This window comes from Pelophylax lessonae (assembly GCF_965119305.1).
Source record: "Pelophylax lessonae genome assembly, chromosome: 4".
NCBI lineage: Eukaryota > Metazoa > Chordata > Amphibia > Anura > Ranidae > Pelophylax > Pelophylax lessonae.
The window spans coordinates 141,462,810-141,473,386 of NC_138771.1; the positions used below are offsets into that span (position 1 = coordinate 141,462,810).

At 46.1% G+C, this 10,577-nt stretch overlaps 1 protein-coding gene across 2 annotated transcripts in view; it reads right to left on the minus strand.

Moving 5' to 3' along the window:
• The window catches only part of TMEM266 (transmembrane protein 266), a 65,947-nt gene extending 61,526 nt beyond the window's left edge, over positions 1–4,421 (minus strand). For both annotated transcript variants that reach the window (XM_082252846.1, XM_082252845.1), the window contains exon 1: positions 4,305–4,421. The gene's annotated coding sequence lies outside the window, so the exon portion shown is untranslated. The remainder of the gene's footprint in view (positions 1–4,304) is intronic.
• Positions 4,422–10,577: the final 6,156 nt, after the last annotated feature.

Consider the following 10,577-nt stretch of genomic DNA (forward strand, 5'->3'; position numbering starts at 1 on the left):
CAATATTGCCGATATTCCAAATATTGAGTGAGAAGGCTGGAAGTTAGTGAGCGCTTCTGGTAATAATTGTATTAATGAAATCAGTCACAAACACCAGATGGTAAACGGCATAGTGGTGGGAAAAACTACACAGTTTAATGCATAAAATCAATAGAAGTTAAAAACACATACTGGTCGGATGTCTGGCTGAGCCCGTATACTTGCTCCCACCGCCGATGTACTGCTAGCTGGGTTTCCGGCCAGTATCAACGTTGCCAGCAGGCGTCCGTGCCGTCGCAAGGATGGATGGATGCTTGATATGACAGGGATCCGGGTGGACCAACGGTACACAGACCGATACAGGAAACACTTGCGCCGGACAGCTGAAGCGGTGGCGGCGCGGGAGATGATGTCACTCCACTGGTAAGAGTCATGGTGATGGGACCGTTGGCTCTTCCACTGTAGGAGTCGTAGGCTCTTCCTCCCTGTCTCTTGTCAGCGCAGTAGAGTGACGTCATCTTCCGTGCCGCCACCGCTTCAGCTGTCCGGCGCAAGTGTTTCCTGTATCGGTCTGAGTACCGTTGGTCCACCCAGAGCCCTGTCACATCAAGCATCCATCCATCCTTGTGACGGCACGGACGCCTGCTGGCGACGTTGATACTGGCCAGAAACCCAGCTAGCAGTACATCGGCAGTGGGGGCAAGTACACAGGCTCAGCCTGACATCTGACCAGTGTCTGTTTTTAACTTCTATTGATTTTATGCAATAAACTGTGTGTTATTGGACCTTTCCCTGGAGTGGAGCCTTTTTAAGTTTTTTCCACCACTATGCCGTTTACCATCAGGTGTTTGTAAAGGATTTCATTAATACAATTATTACCAGAAGAGCTCCCTAAGGCTACGTTCACAACGTAGCGGACCGCGGGCAGAATCACTGCGATTCTGCCCGAGATCCAGAAATCATTGCAAATCGCGGGACGCCTGTGCGTTACCATTTATTTGCAATGGCACCCCAAACGCTGTGCGATGTTCCCACGTTTCCCGCCTGCCGAATCGCGGTAACATCGCGCAAACAAAATCACGGGTCGCATGGCGCCCCAAAGAAGCTATTGTACCTTTTTTGGGCGTCATGCGACCCGCGATTTTGTTTGCGCGATGTTACCGCGATTCGGCAGGCGGAAATCGCAGCAACATCGCACAGCGTTTGGGGTGCCATTGCAAATAAACGGTAACGCTCAGGCGTCCCGCGATTTGCAATGATTTCCGGATCGCGGGCAGAATCGCTGTGATTATGCCCGCGGTCCGCTACGCTAACATGTGAACGTAGCCTAACTTCCAGCCTTCTCACTGATCTGACTCTGCACCCAGGAGTCCCCCATCGGAGCTTCTGAGGTTATACACAGGCTTTTCATCCACTGGCTGTTTTGGCGCCCTGTCTCTTTGTCTGCAAGAGTACCTGTCAAGTAAAAAAAAAATTTTTAAATGTACGAAAATATTGGCCAATACCGATATGCATTGGCAAAAATATTGGTATTGGCAACGAAAAACCAATATCGGTCGATCACTACTTGAAACCTTGTGAATTATTTTGAGAGGAGTAATGTCTCATGGGACATGTAGTCTTAGGCAGGACAAGGAAGTATTTTAAAGTGATTCTAAAGGCAGAAGTTTTTTTTTTTTTACCTTAATACATTCCATGCATTAGGGTAAAAAACCTTCTGTGACCAGCTCCCCCCCCCCCCCCCCCCAAGCCTCCCTGTTCGAGTTGCTGGGACCAAGATCTTCAAATTGATCGAACAGTTGAGATTGATCGCCTTTTAGCTCCTGGTCTAAGCTGCTCAGTCTATTTCTAGATCTTGACCCTGCCCCCCTACTAATCCATCCATTTTTAGACCCCCCCCCCCATCACTGTTCGATCAATTTCTACACCATGTCCCCCCCCTCATTGTTCGATCCATTTCTAGACCCTGTCCCCCCCCATCACTGCTCAATCCATTTCTAGACCCTGTCCCCCCCTCACTGTTCGATCCATTTCTAGACCCTGTTCCCCCCTCACTGTTCGATTCATTTCTAGACCCTGTCCCCCCATCACTAATCAATCCATTTCGAGACCCTGGCCCCCGCTGTTCAAAATCGCGGGTCGCAAAGAAGCTCTTGTACCTTTTTCGGGCGTCATGCGACCCGCGATTTTGTTTGCGCGATGTTACCGGGATTCGGCAGGCGGAAATCGCAGCAAGATCGCACAGCATTTGGGGTGCCATTGCAAATAAACGGTAACATACAGTCGTCCCGCGATTTGCAATGATTTCCGGATCGCAGGCAGAATCGCGGTGATTCTGTGATTCCCTCACTGTTCGATCCATTTCTAGACCCTGTCCCCCCCTCACTGTTCGATTCATTTCTAGACCCTGTCCCCCCATCACTAATCAATCCATTTCGAGACCCTGGCCCCCGCTGTTCATTCCATTTCAATATTATTAGATGCTGGACCGATTTTTAGATTCGGGCCTCAAGTGTTCAATCTCTTTTTAGATTCGGGTCTCAAGTTTTCCATCTCTTTTTAGATTCGGGTCTCAAGTGTTCAATCTCTTTTTAGATTCGGGTCTCAAGTGTTCAATCTCTTTTTAGATTCGGGTCTCAAGTGTTCCATCTCTTTTTAGATTCGGGTCTCAAGTGTTCCATCTCTTTTTAGATTCGGGTCTCAAGTGTTCCATCTATTTTTAGATCCTGGATCTATTTTTAGATCCGGGTCTCAAGTGTTCGATCTATTTTTAGATCCGGGTCTCAAGTGTTCGATCTATTTTTAGATCCTGGATCTATTTTTAGATCCGGGTCTCAAGTGTTCGATCTATTTTTAGATCCGGGTCTCAAGTGTTCAATCTATTTTTAGATCCTGGATCTATTTTTAGAACCGGGTCTCATGTGTTCGATCTATTTTTAAATCCTCCGCTGTTCAACCCATTCTTAGACCCTGGCCCTCCGCTGTTCAACCCATTCTTAGACCCTGGCCCTCCGCTGTTCAACCCATTCTTAGACCCTGGCCCTCCGCTGTTCAACCCATTCTTAGACCCTGGCCCTCCGCTGTTCAACCCATTCTTAGACCCTGGCCCTCCGCTGTTCAACCCATTCTTAGACCCTGGCCCTCCGCTGTTCAACCCATTCTTAGACCCTGGCCCTCCGCTGTTCAACCCATTCTTAGACCCTGGCCCTCCGCTGTTCAACCCATTCTTAGACCCTGGCCCTCCGCTGTTCAACCCATTCTTAGACCCTGGCCCTCCGCTGTTCAACCCATTCTTAGACCCTGGCCCTCCGCTGTTCAACCCATTCTTAGACCCTGGCCCTCCGCTGTTCAACTCATTCTTAGACCCTGGCCCTCCGCTGTTCAACCCATTCTTAGACCCTGGCCCTCCGCTGTTCAACCCATTCTTAGACCCTGCCCCCCCCCCACCGCTGTTCAACCCATTCTTAGACCCTGCCCCCCCCCCACTGTTCAACCCATTCTTAGACCCTCCCCCCCCCGCTGTTCAATCCATTCTTAGACCCTGCCCCCCCCCCCCCGCTGTTCAACCCATTCTTAGACCCCTTCCCCCCCCCCCGCTGTTCAACCCATTCTTAGACCCTGCCCCCCCCCCCCCCCACTGTTCGATCCATTCTTAGTCTTAGGCCCTGCCACCCCGCTGTTCGACCCATTCTAAGACCCTGCCCCCCTCCCACTGTTCGACCCATTCTTAGACCCTGCCCCCCTCCTACTGTTCAGGCATTATCCAGGGTTAGCATATACTGCCTGGACTGAGATGCTGGCTCAGAGATTACATACTAATGGAAATCCAGATGTATGTACAGTTCCTGGCCATGTTCACATATGTTTGACACAAATCAGCCTCCCATAGCTACCTCTCACCTTGTGACTGGCTATGCAATCTAAGTTTCCTGTAATTACATTTTTGCTATGCAGCACCAGGGACTTAACAGTAATAAAATGCATCCTATGTCCAGATAGCTGCTGCATAGTGTAGGATTCTTCTTCCAATTGCCGATGGGTCCTCCTCACAGAGCTGATCTTTGTGCTGCTGGACTTAACATTGGTTGCTGCTAGTGTGAAAGAGTTGCACTGCTCACCACCCATTCTGTCTGCTTTCTCTATTCATAGAACTCTTAGTATTCTTTCCCTGATTGCAAAGTGTTCTGTGATTGGAGAAGGCGGATTCTGTCTTTTATCATTCCATCGTCTAATCACAGAATGCTCTGCAGGGTCCACTTTAAAATTCTAGCCATCCCAAGCATTGCTTTGCTGCAGTGAGTATTTTACCTGCATCAGATACCTACCTAAGGTACTGCACATCTGGAGGGGCGTAGATTGTCTATCTTCATAACACCTGGAATGATTGAGGGACTAATGCAGTCAAACCTTCCCATGAAGCAAATCAGGTAAGTGCACTGCCCTATCATGAAACAAAAGAGGAACAAAGAACAAGCAATTAGATTTGCTAAAAATTCTCACAATATATTTACCTCAACACAATCGATGTTCCAATTAAAAATGCTATGCCAAATTTTGTGTAGCACCCTCCCAGGTAGGTGCTAGGTAAATACATATGTGGCCCTGTCTGCTTATCAGGGGGGGCTGAATGGTTAGCTAGCTGTCACGTTTCCAGGTGTGTCTGGAGAGTCTCCCCACTGTATCCAATGAGGTATCTTGTTGGATGGTGGAGGAAACCTAGCCAATAGCACACCAGGGTTTAGGACTGTCCCAGTGGGCGGGTTTTGCCCTAATGCACCCTGGGATTGGGAATAAATCCTGAGGGAGCATGTGACAAAGAGTCTTTTGGCGGGAGCATCAGTCCCAGGAGGAGGTGACGGTGGTCTCTCCTCCTGTCAGAGAGTGAAGGTGGTCCAGGCAGTCAGCCTAAAGGGACCAGAGGTTGAGCTGTGCTGCAGAGAGGGATCCAGAGTGTTGCTGACCTAGTGGAGCTGCTGGGCAAAAGTCTTCAGGAAAGACAGTATCGTGAGTACTTAAGATCTGCCCGGTGGGGTCTGCCTAGGAAAGGGGACCAATCCAGAAGGTCAAGGGGATCCAGGAGCCAGCTAACCAGTAGTTGTGGCAGTGAAAGGGGGTGCCAAGTCTTAAAGCCCTGAAGATAGGGAAGTGAAAGGGGGCGCCAGAGTGGGCCCTGATGCGTTCAGCCGTACAATCAACTACCTCAGGAAGGAGTACCTCAGGGGGCTAAAAAGGACTTTGTTAGTCAAAGGCAAAGTCATAGTGTCAAGTCAGTGTTAACAGGCATCTGGCCAGCATTAACCAGCATCGAGTCCCTGCCTAATTGTGCATAGTTCAGTTGTTGGAGTATCCCACTCATCCCTTCTCCCATCCAAGTTCCTAAATAAACATAAAAACCCAAAGATACTGGACTGGTTCTTGTCTCAGTGCTCACACTTGGAGGAACATGTTCAAAGGAACCTTTGTTGCACCCGGTGACCCAGGGGGACCCACAGCCAGCACCTATGCTGGGAATTGTGCTACATTTTAAAAAAATGTATGGCATATTTACAAAGAGTACAGGAATAATAATAATGGGTTTTGCAGTCTGTTCTGTGCCTTTCTAAGGGTACATTGTACACAAGAATTAGCAGATATTGGCTGTTACAAGAATGGAACTCAGAATACAACTGGCTCTATGGAATGTGCTCTAAATAACTCGCAGTGCACAAAGTATGCCTTTTATCAGCTTCAAGCATTCAATTTGAGAACAATGGCTGCTACGTTTTATTTTATTATTTTTTTTAAACGTACCCATGTCAAATTAAGGTTTTTAAATGTATGATAGAAGACCTTTAGGAACCACAGTCCCTTGAGGTGTACAAAAACAGCTTGACAAAAGCGCTACCAGTTCATTTTGAAACATTTACCCAACACGGTCCTTTACATTTTGTGTAACAGAGCACATTCTGAGCTATAGCTGCTTTAGAACAAGGGCAGGATCGATGTACCTTGGAAAGTTACGAGGTAAAAACCCTCGAAATTCTCACTAATTCTGAAAGTCCTTTCATTGATTTGTTTAAAACGGGTATAGAAACAAAAGAGAAGAACAAAACAGAGTGTACTTGGATAGTGCAAACAAAAAATAGTGATAAAATATGCATTTACAAATAATTTTGATGAGGCATAAAACCAGGAGAACCTACTCCCTTGGTGAACAGTGACCGCGGCCTTTACTTTGTCCACTTTTACTAGGCCACTGACATAGGAAATGGGTAGGAGCAAAGATTAACACTTTCTGGAAGGGACAATACACTCCCAAGGGAAGCCACCATGGTCTGTGTGTAAGGTAGGTACTGCTTACCCACATTGAGATATGCATATACACACCCAAAAAGCCACTCATGGGTCTTGCAGCAGAAAAGTCAAAGTAACGCCATTTTATTGTCATTATTCCAATGGAACTCAGTCCTCCTTTCTCATGAAACAAGATGGCAAAGGGACAGAAAATGTATCCTGAAACAGTGAAGGTATTTTTATTGCCAGGATAGATCTTCTTACTTCTATGGAGAACTTGTAGTGCCTCTCTCCAATGTTTGCCAAGTGTCCCTTCCAAAAGCTTTGCTCCTACCATTCTCTCATACTGTTAACAGTAAGGTTTGACATAACAATGGTTGCTGTGACCTGGTACTCCAAGGTAGGAGGTTTCTCCAGATTTTACACCCTCATCAAAGTTATTGTTAACAAATTCAACGAAAGCCCCTGACTGCTTCACGTGTCACATGGGCAGGCACAATAGCCGAGCGCTCTTCTCAGTGATGTAGAACATGCACTCTTTGCAGGTTCAGCACCACTGAGTGTATGACATGTGCAGTGGCGGAGCAGGGAGCTCATTAATGCTGAGCCCATGTTTTTACCAAGGTCAGTTTTACTGGACACCATGGCCTCAGTAACGCCCCCCCCCCCCCCAGTGCCTTGATGGCCATTCCAGCCTCAGCCCCCCCCCCCAAGCCACAGTACCCTTATGGATACTGTCGCCCCAAAGCTGCCCTCTGCTAAGCCTCCATGGGCACTCCAACCTCAATGCCTTCATTGAAACTTCAGTTTTAGTTCCTGCATGGACAATCCAGCCTGAGTGCCTCCCCCTACAGTGCCTCCATGGACATTCTGGCCTCAGTGCCACCCCCCCAAAGTGACTCCTTGAGTTCCACCTGAGGCTACAGAGCTTGAAACTATAAGCAGTTTCTGTGAAGTGAAGCATGGTACATTTGCAGGTTACAGCTATCATGACAAGCCTATATAGTTGCTAAAGTTTCTGCAAACCCATCAGGTTCTACAGGAAGCCAATCTAATGTAAAAATGTAATGTAAACAATTCCACAATTAGACTGAGGGGTGTAAAAGGTTATCGGGTCTGGCAGACCTTTCAGATATGAACCCCAGAATATCCCATCCATGCTAACAATTAGTGACCTCCTCTCTCTGCTGTTTATACGGAGCTCTGAGAAAAAAAAATGAGGTTGGTGGTTTAGCTCTTATTTCCAAAAAAGTGTAAAACAGACCATCATCATCAGTGAGATTTCTAGGAATATTTCCCAGAACTATTAAAGTATCTAAAGAACTTTCTTCTTTAGTATTGGATAGAGGTGGTGAAGGGTTAGAAGGTCTGTCGGGTCTTTATTGCGGTCTGATTCACCATCTCTATTTGCCATAATGACCATTGTCACCAAGACAGAAAGCTATGGTGTTTTACAAAATTTGAAAGGGGAAAAAAATGGAGGGGAAATTTTCCAATGTAATGAAGAGTCTGAACAATTGGATACGCAACGAATAAATAATTTAGAACTTTCCTCATTGTATATAGCTTTAGTAACATTAAAGATTATACAATCAGGTTGCAGTGTTTATGGCCACCATAAATCTGACTATACAATCTTCCTATAATTGACCTTGGAGCTACCAAATCTATGTCTTATGACAACTACCTATATTATGACGAACTACCTATACTATCCAATACATCCGTATTCAGTACAGATGGACCTTGTACTATATAATCATTGGTAAATCTAAAGGAAATTGTATGATCAGATTGCAATGTGAGTGCTAAGCTTAAGGGCTCCTTCACATGGACGGCCAGAGGGTGACGAAAACAGGTGGCTGAGCCACAGTTTAAACTTCCATCCCACCAGCCAGCTAAATTCTACTATTGCAGCTGGATAGGGCTGTACACATGCTGCAGAATTTGCAGCCATTTATATTTGGCTTGCAGAGCATGACAGCTGTCACCACCTATGAAATGCACTTAAAGAGGAGCTCCAGTCTCCCAAAAAAAAAAAAAAAAATGAAAAGTCAGCACTTAGGCTACGTTCACATCTTGGCTTTGCTATTACAGGCGTTTTTATGGGCGTTTTTTCAGGCGTTTTACAAGCGTTTTTGCAGGCGTTTTTAGATTGAATAGAGACCAATGGAAAACGCCTGTAATCTGCCCAAAAAGAAGCTCATGTACTTTTTTGAGCATTGGGCGTTTTGCTCACGGCATCAAAACGCTCAGATGTGAACAGGGGCCATTGAAATGAATAGGATTTGTCTTGTTGGGCGTTTTGAGAGCTGATCCTAGAGCAGAAAAACGCCCCCAAAATGCCTACATGGGAACGGAGCCTTACAAATACTGTAGCTGCTGACTTAATATAAGGACACTTACCTGTCCAGGTATCCAGCGATGTCAACACCCCAGCCGATTTTTCAATCGGCTTTGGGTGCAGGTGCTGGCATTGTAAGTAAGGGAAACCTGTAGTCTGTGTAGGTAGGTAGACCTGTGTGTGTCCCAGAAGGCTGTTGGGGGGGGGGAGGAGTCAAACATGCCCGTCATTTGCAGTAGCAAACTGAGCTGGAAGTTGGGTAGGTAGGTACCTGTCAAAACCAGATACTGCCCCCCCCCCCCAAAAAAAAGTGCCAAATGTGGTGGGGGGGGGGGAGGGGTGGAAGATGCAAACAAGCGGAGCTTCCTCTTTTGGGTGAGGCTTCACTTTAAAGTCCATCAACCACGAGCCAAATGCTTGGCTTACAGTTGCAGTGTGGCATTTTAAGGCAAAATCCCCCTTGGGATTAAGAAAAAAAAAAAAAGGGATTCAGGAGGTGGAAAGATCACCTACTGTAACACTTGACAGACGCTGTTCTACCACCCTTTAAAAAGTAATCCACTGCAGATTCCCAATGAAACAGCTCTTCAGAGGAATTTCCCATACCTTGGGGCAGCTTGCTCTCAGTTCCTGTATAAGTTAATAAGATAAAATTGCCAGCAGTCAGCCTGTTTATTGCAAAAGACATATGCGATGTCTCTTCTGTAATAAAACAAACTCTCCTGCCTGTTCACAGTCCTCTATAGATTGAACAGCTCAGTTTACATACTCCGCATGGAGCCAGGATGAATGAACTTGAGCTACGTGTAGCAATGACATCATCCTATGCCAGCTATTATCCCGATAATAATGACGGGATCCAACCAGATGTCTGACTGACAACTGGCTCCGCCTTTCAGCTTTCTGAGTGACTGCTCTCTGTTTAGTGAAGACTCGGATCTGGGAGTGATCAGTGGTCATGTGATCCCTCGGTTTCTAAAGCCCCGTATACACGTTCAGATAATCGGACGACTTATCGTTCGCATTTTGTTGCATGATACTAACATTGAATTCAACAATGCATACAAACTGTATGATTTTTGTCGTACGATTCGGGAAAAGCTTCCTGGTTGCTTAGCTACGCATCAGATGGTGCAAAACAAAAACAATGGCAGCCAGGCTTTTTCCGTGCTACTTTAGTGTTTCTGATCATGCGCGGTATTTGTCGATCTATTTTTAGCGGACGCACACTGTACTGATGAAACTATCGTACAACAGAAGTTTTCCTGTTTGTCCCTTCAGATTTTGTTGGATGAACTGTTGTGATCGGCTGTCGAAAGCTGCGTACTAACCATCAGATTATCGTGAGATCAGGTCGAAAGCGAGTTTTATCTACTCCCCTTAAGAGTAGCAGGGGACAGCTGTGGCATCAGAGCGATGCTGCTACCACATAGGGAAATATGTTTTTTTTTTTTTTACATCCTGCACTTCTCCTTTAAAAGGAAAATAAAAAATTCAAACCACCTAGTCCTGAGAGTGAATGTAATGGATCATTCACATGAGCTTTGCATTCTAAAGAGCAATCTGTGTTTGTATTGCTTCTCAGAGAGCATTTGACAGGCGGTGTGGAGATATTGTATTTCCACCTCCCCACCTGCTTTAAAGAGGAGCTCCAGCCTGTATTTAAAAAAAAAAAATGTCAGCAGCTACAAATGCTGCTGCTGACTTTTAATAGGACACTTACTTTGTCCTGGTATCCCACAGTGTCAGCACCCTAGCTGACCCGTCCATCGGCTTCAGGTGAAGGCATTGGATACTCAACATGTATGTTAACAATACATTTATATATTTTGCATAAATTCTACCATGAATTCATGCAACAAGATGTGTTACTGATTATACTATATTTCATTACTCATAGAATCGGTGATACATCCTTGAAAAAGGCCACATACGGCCGAAACGCGTCGGATAAACCGATTGGACACCCCCTCTGAACTAG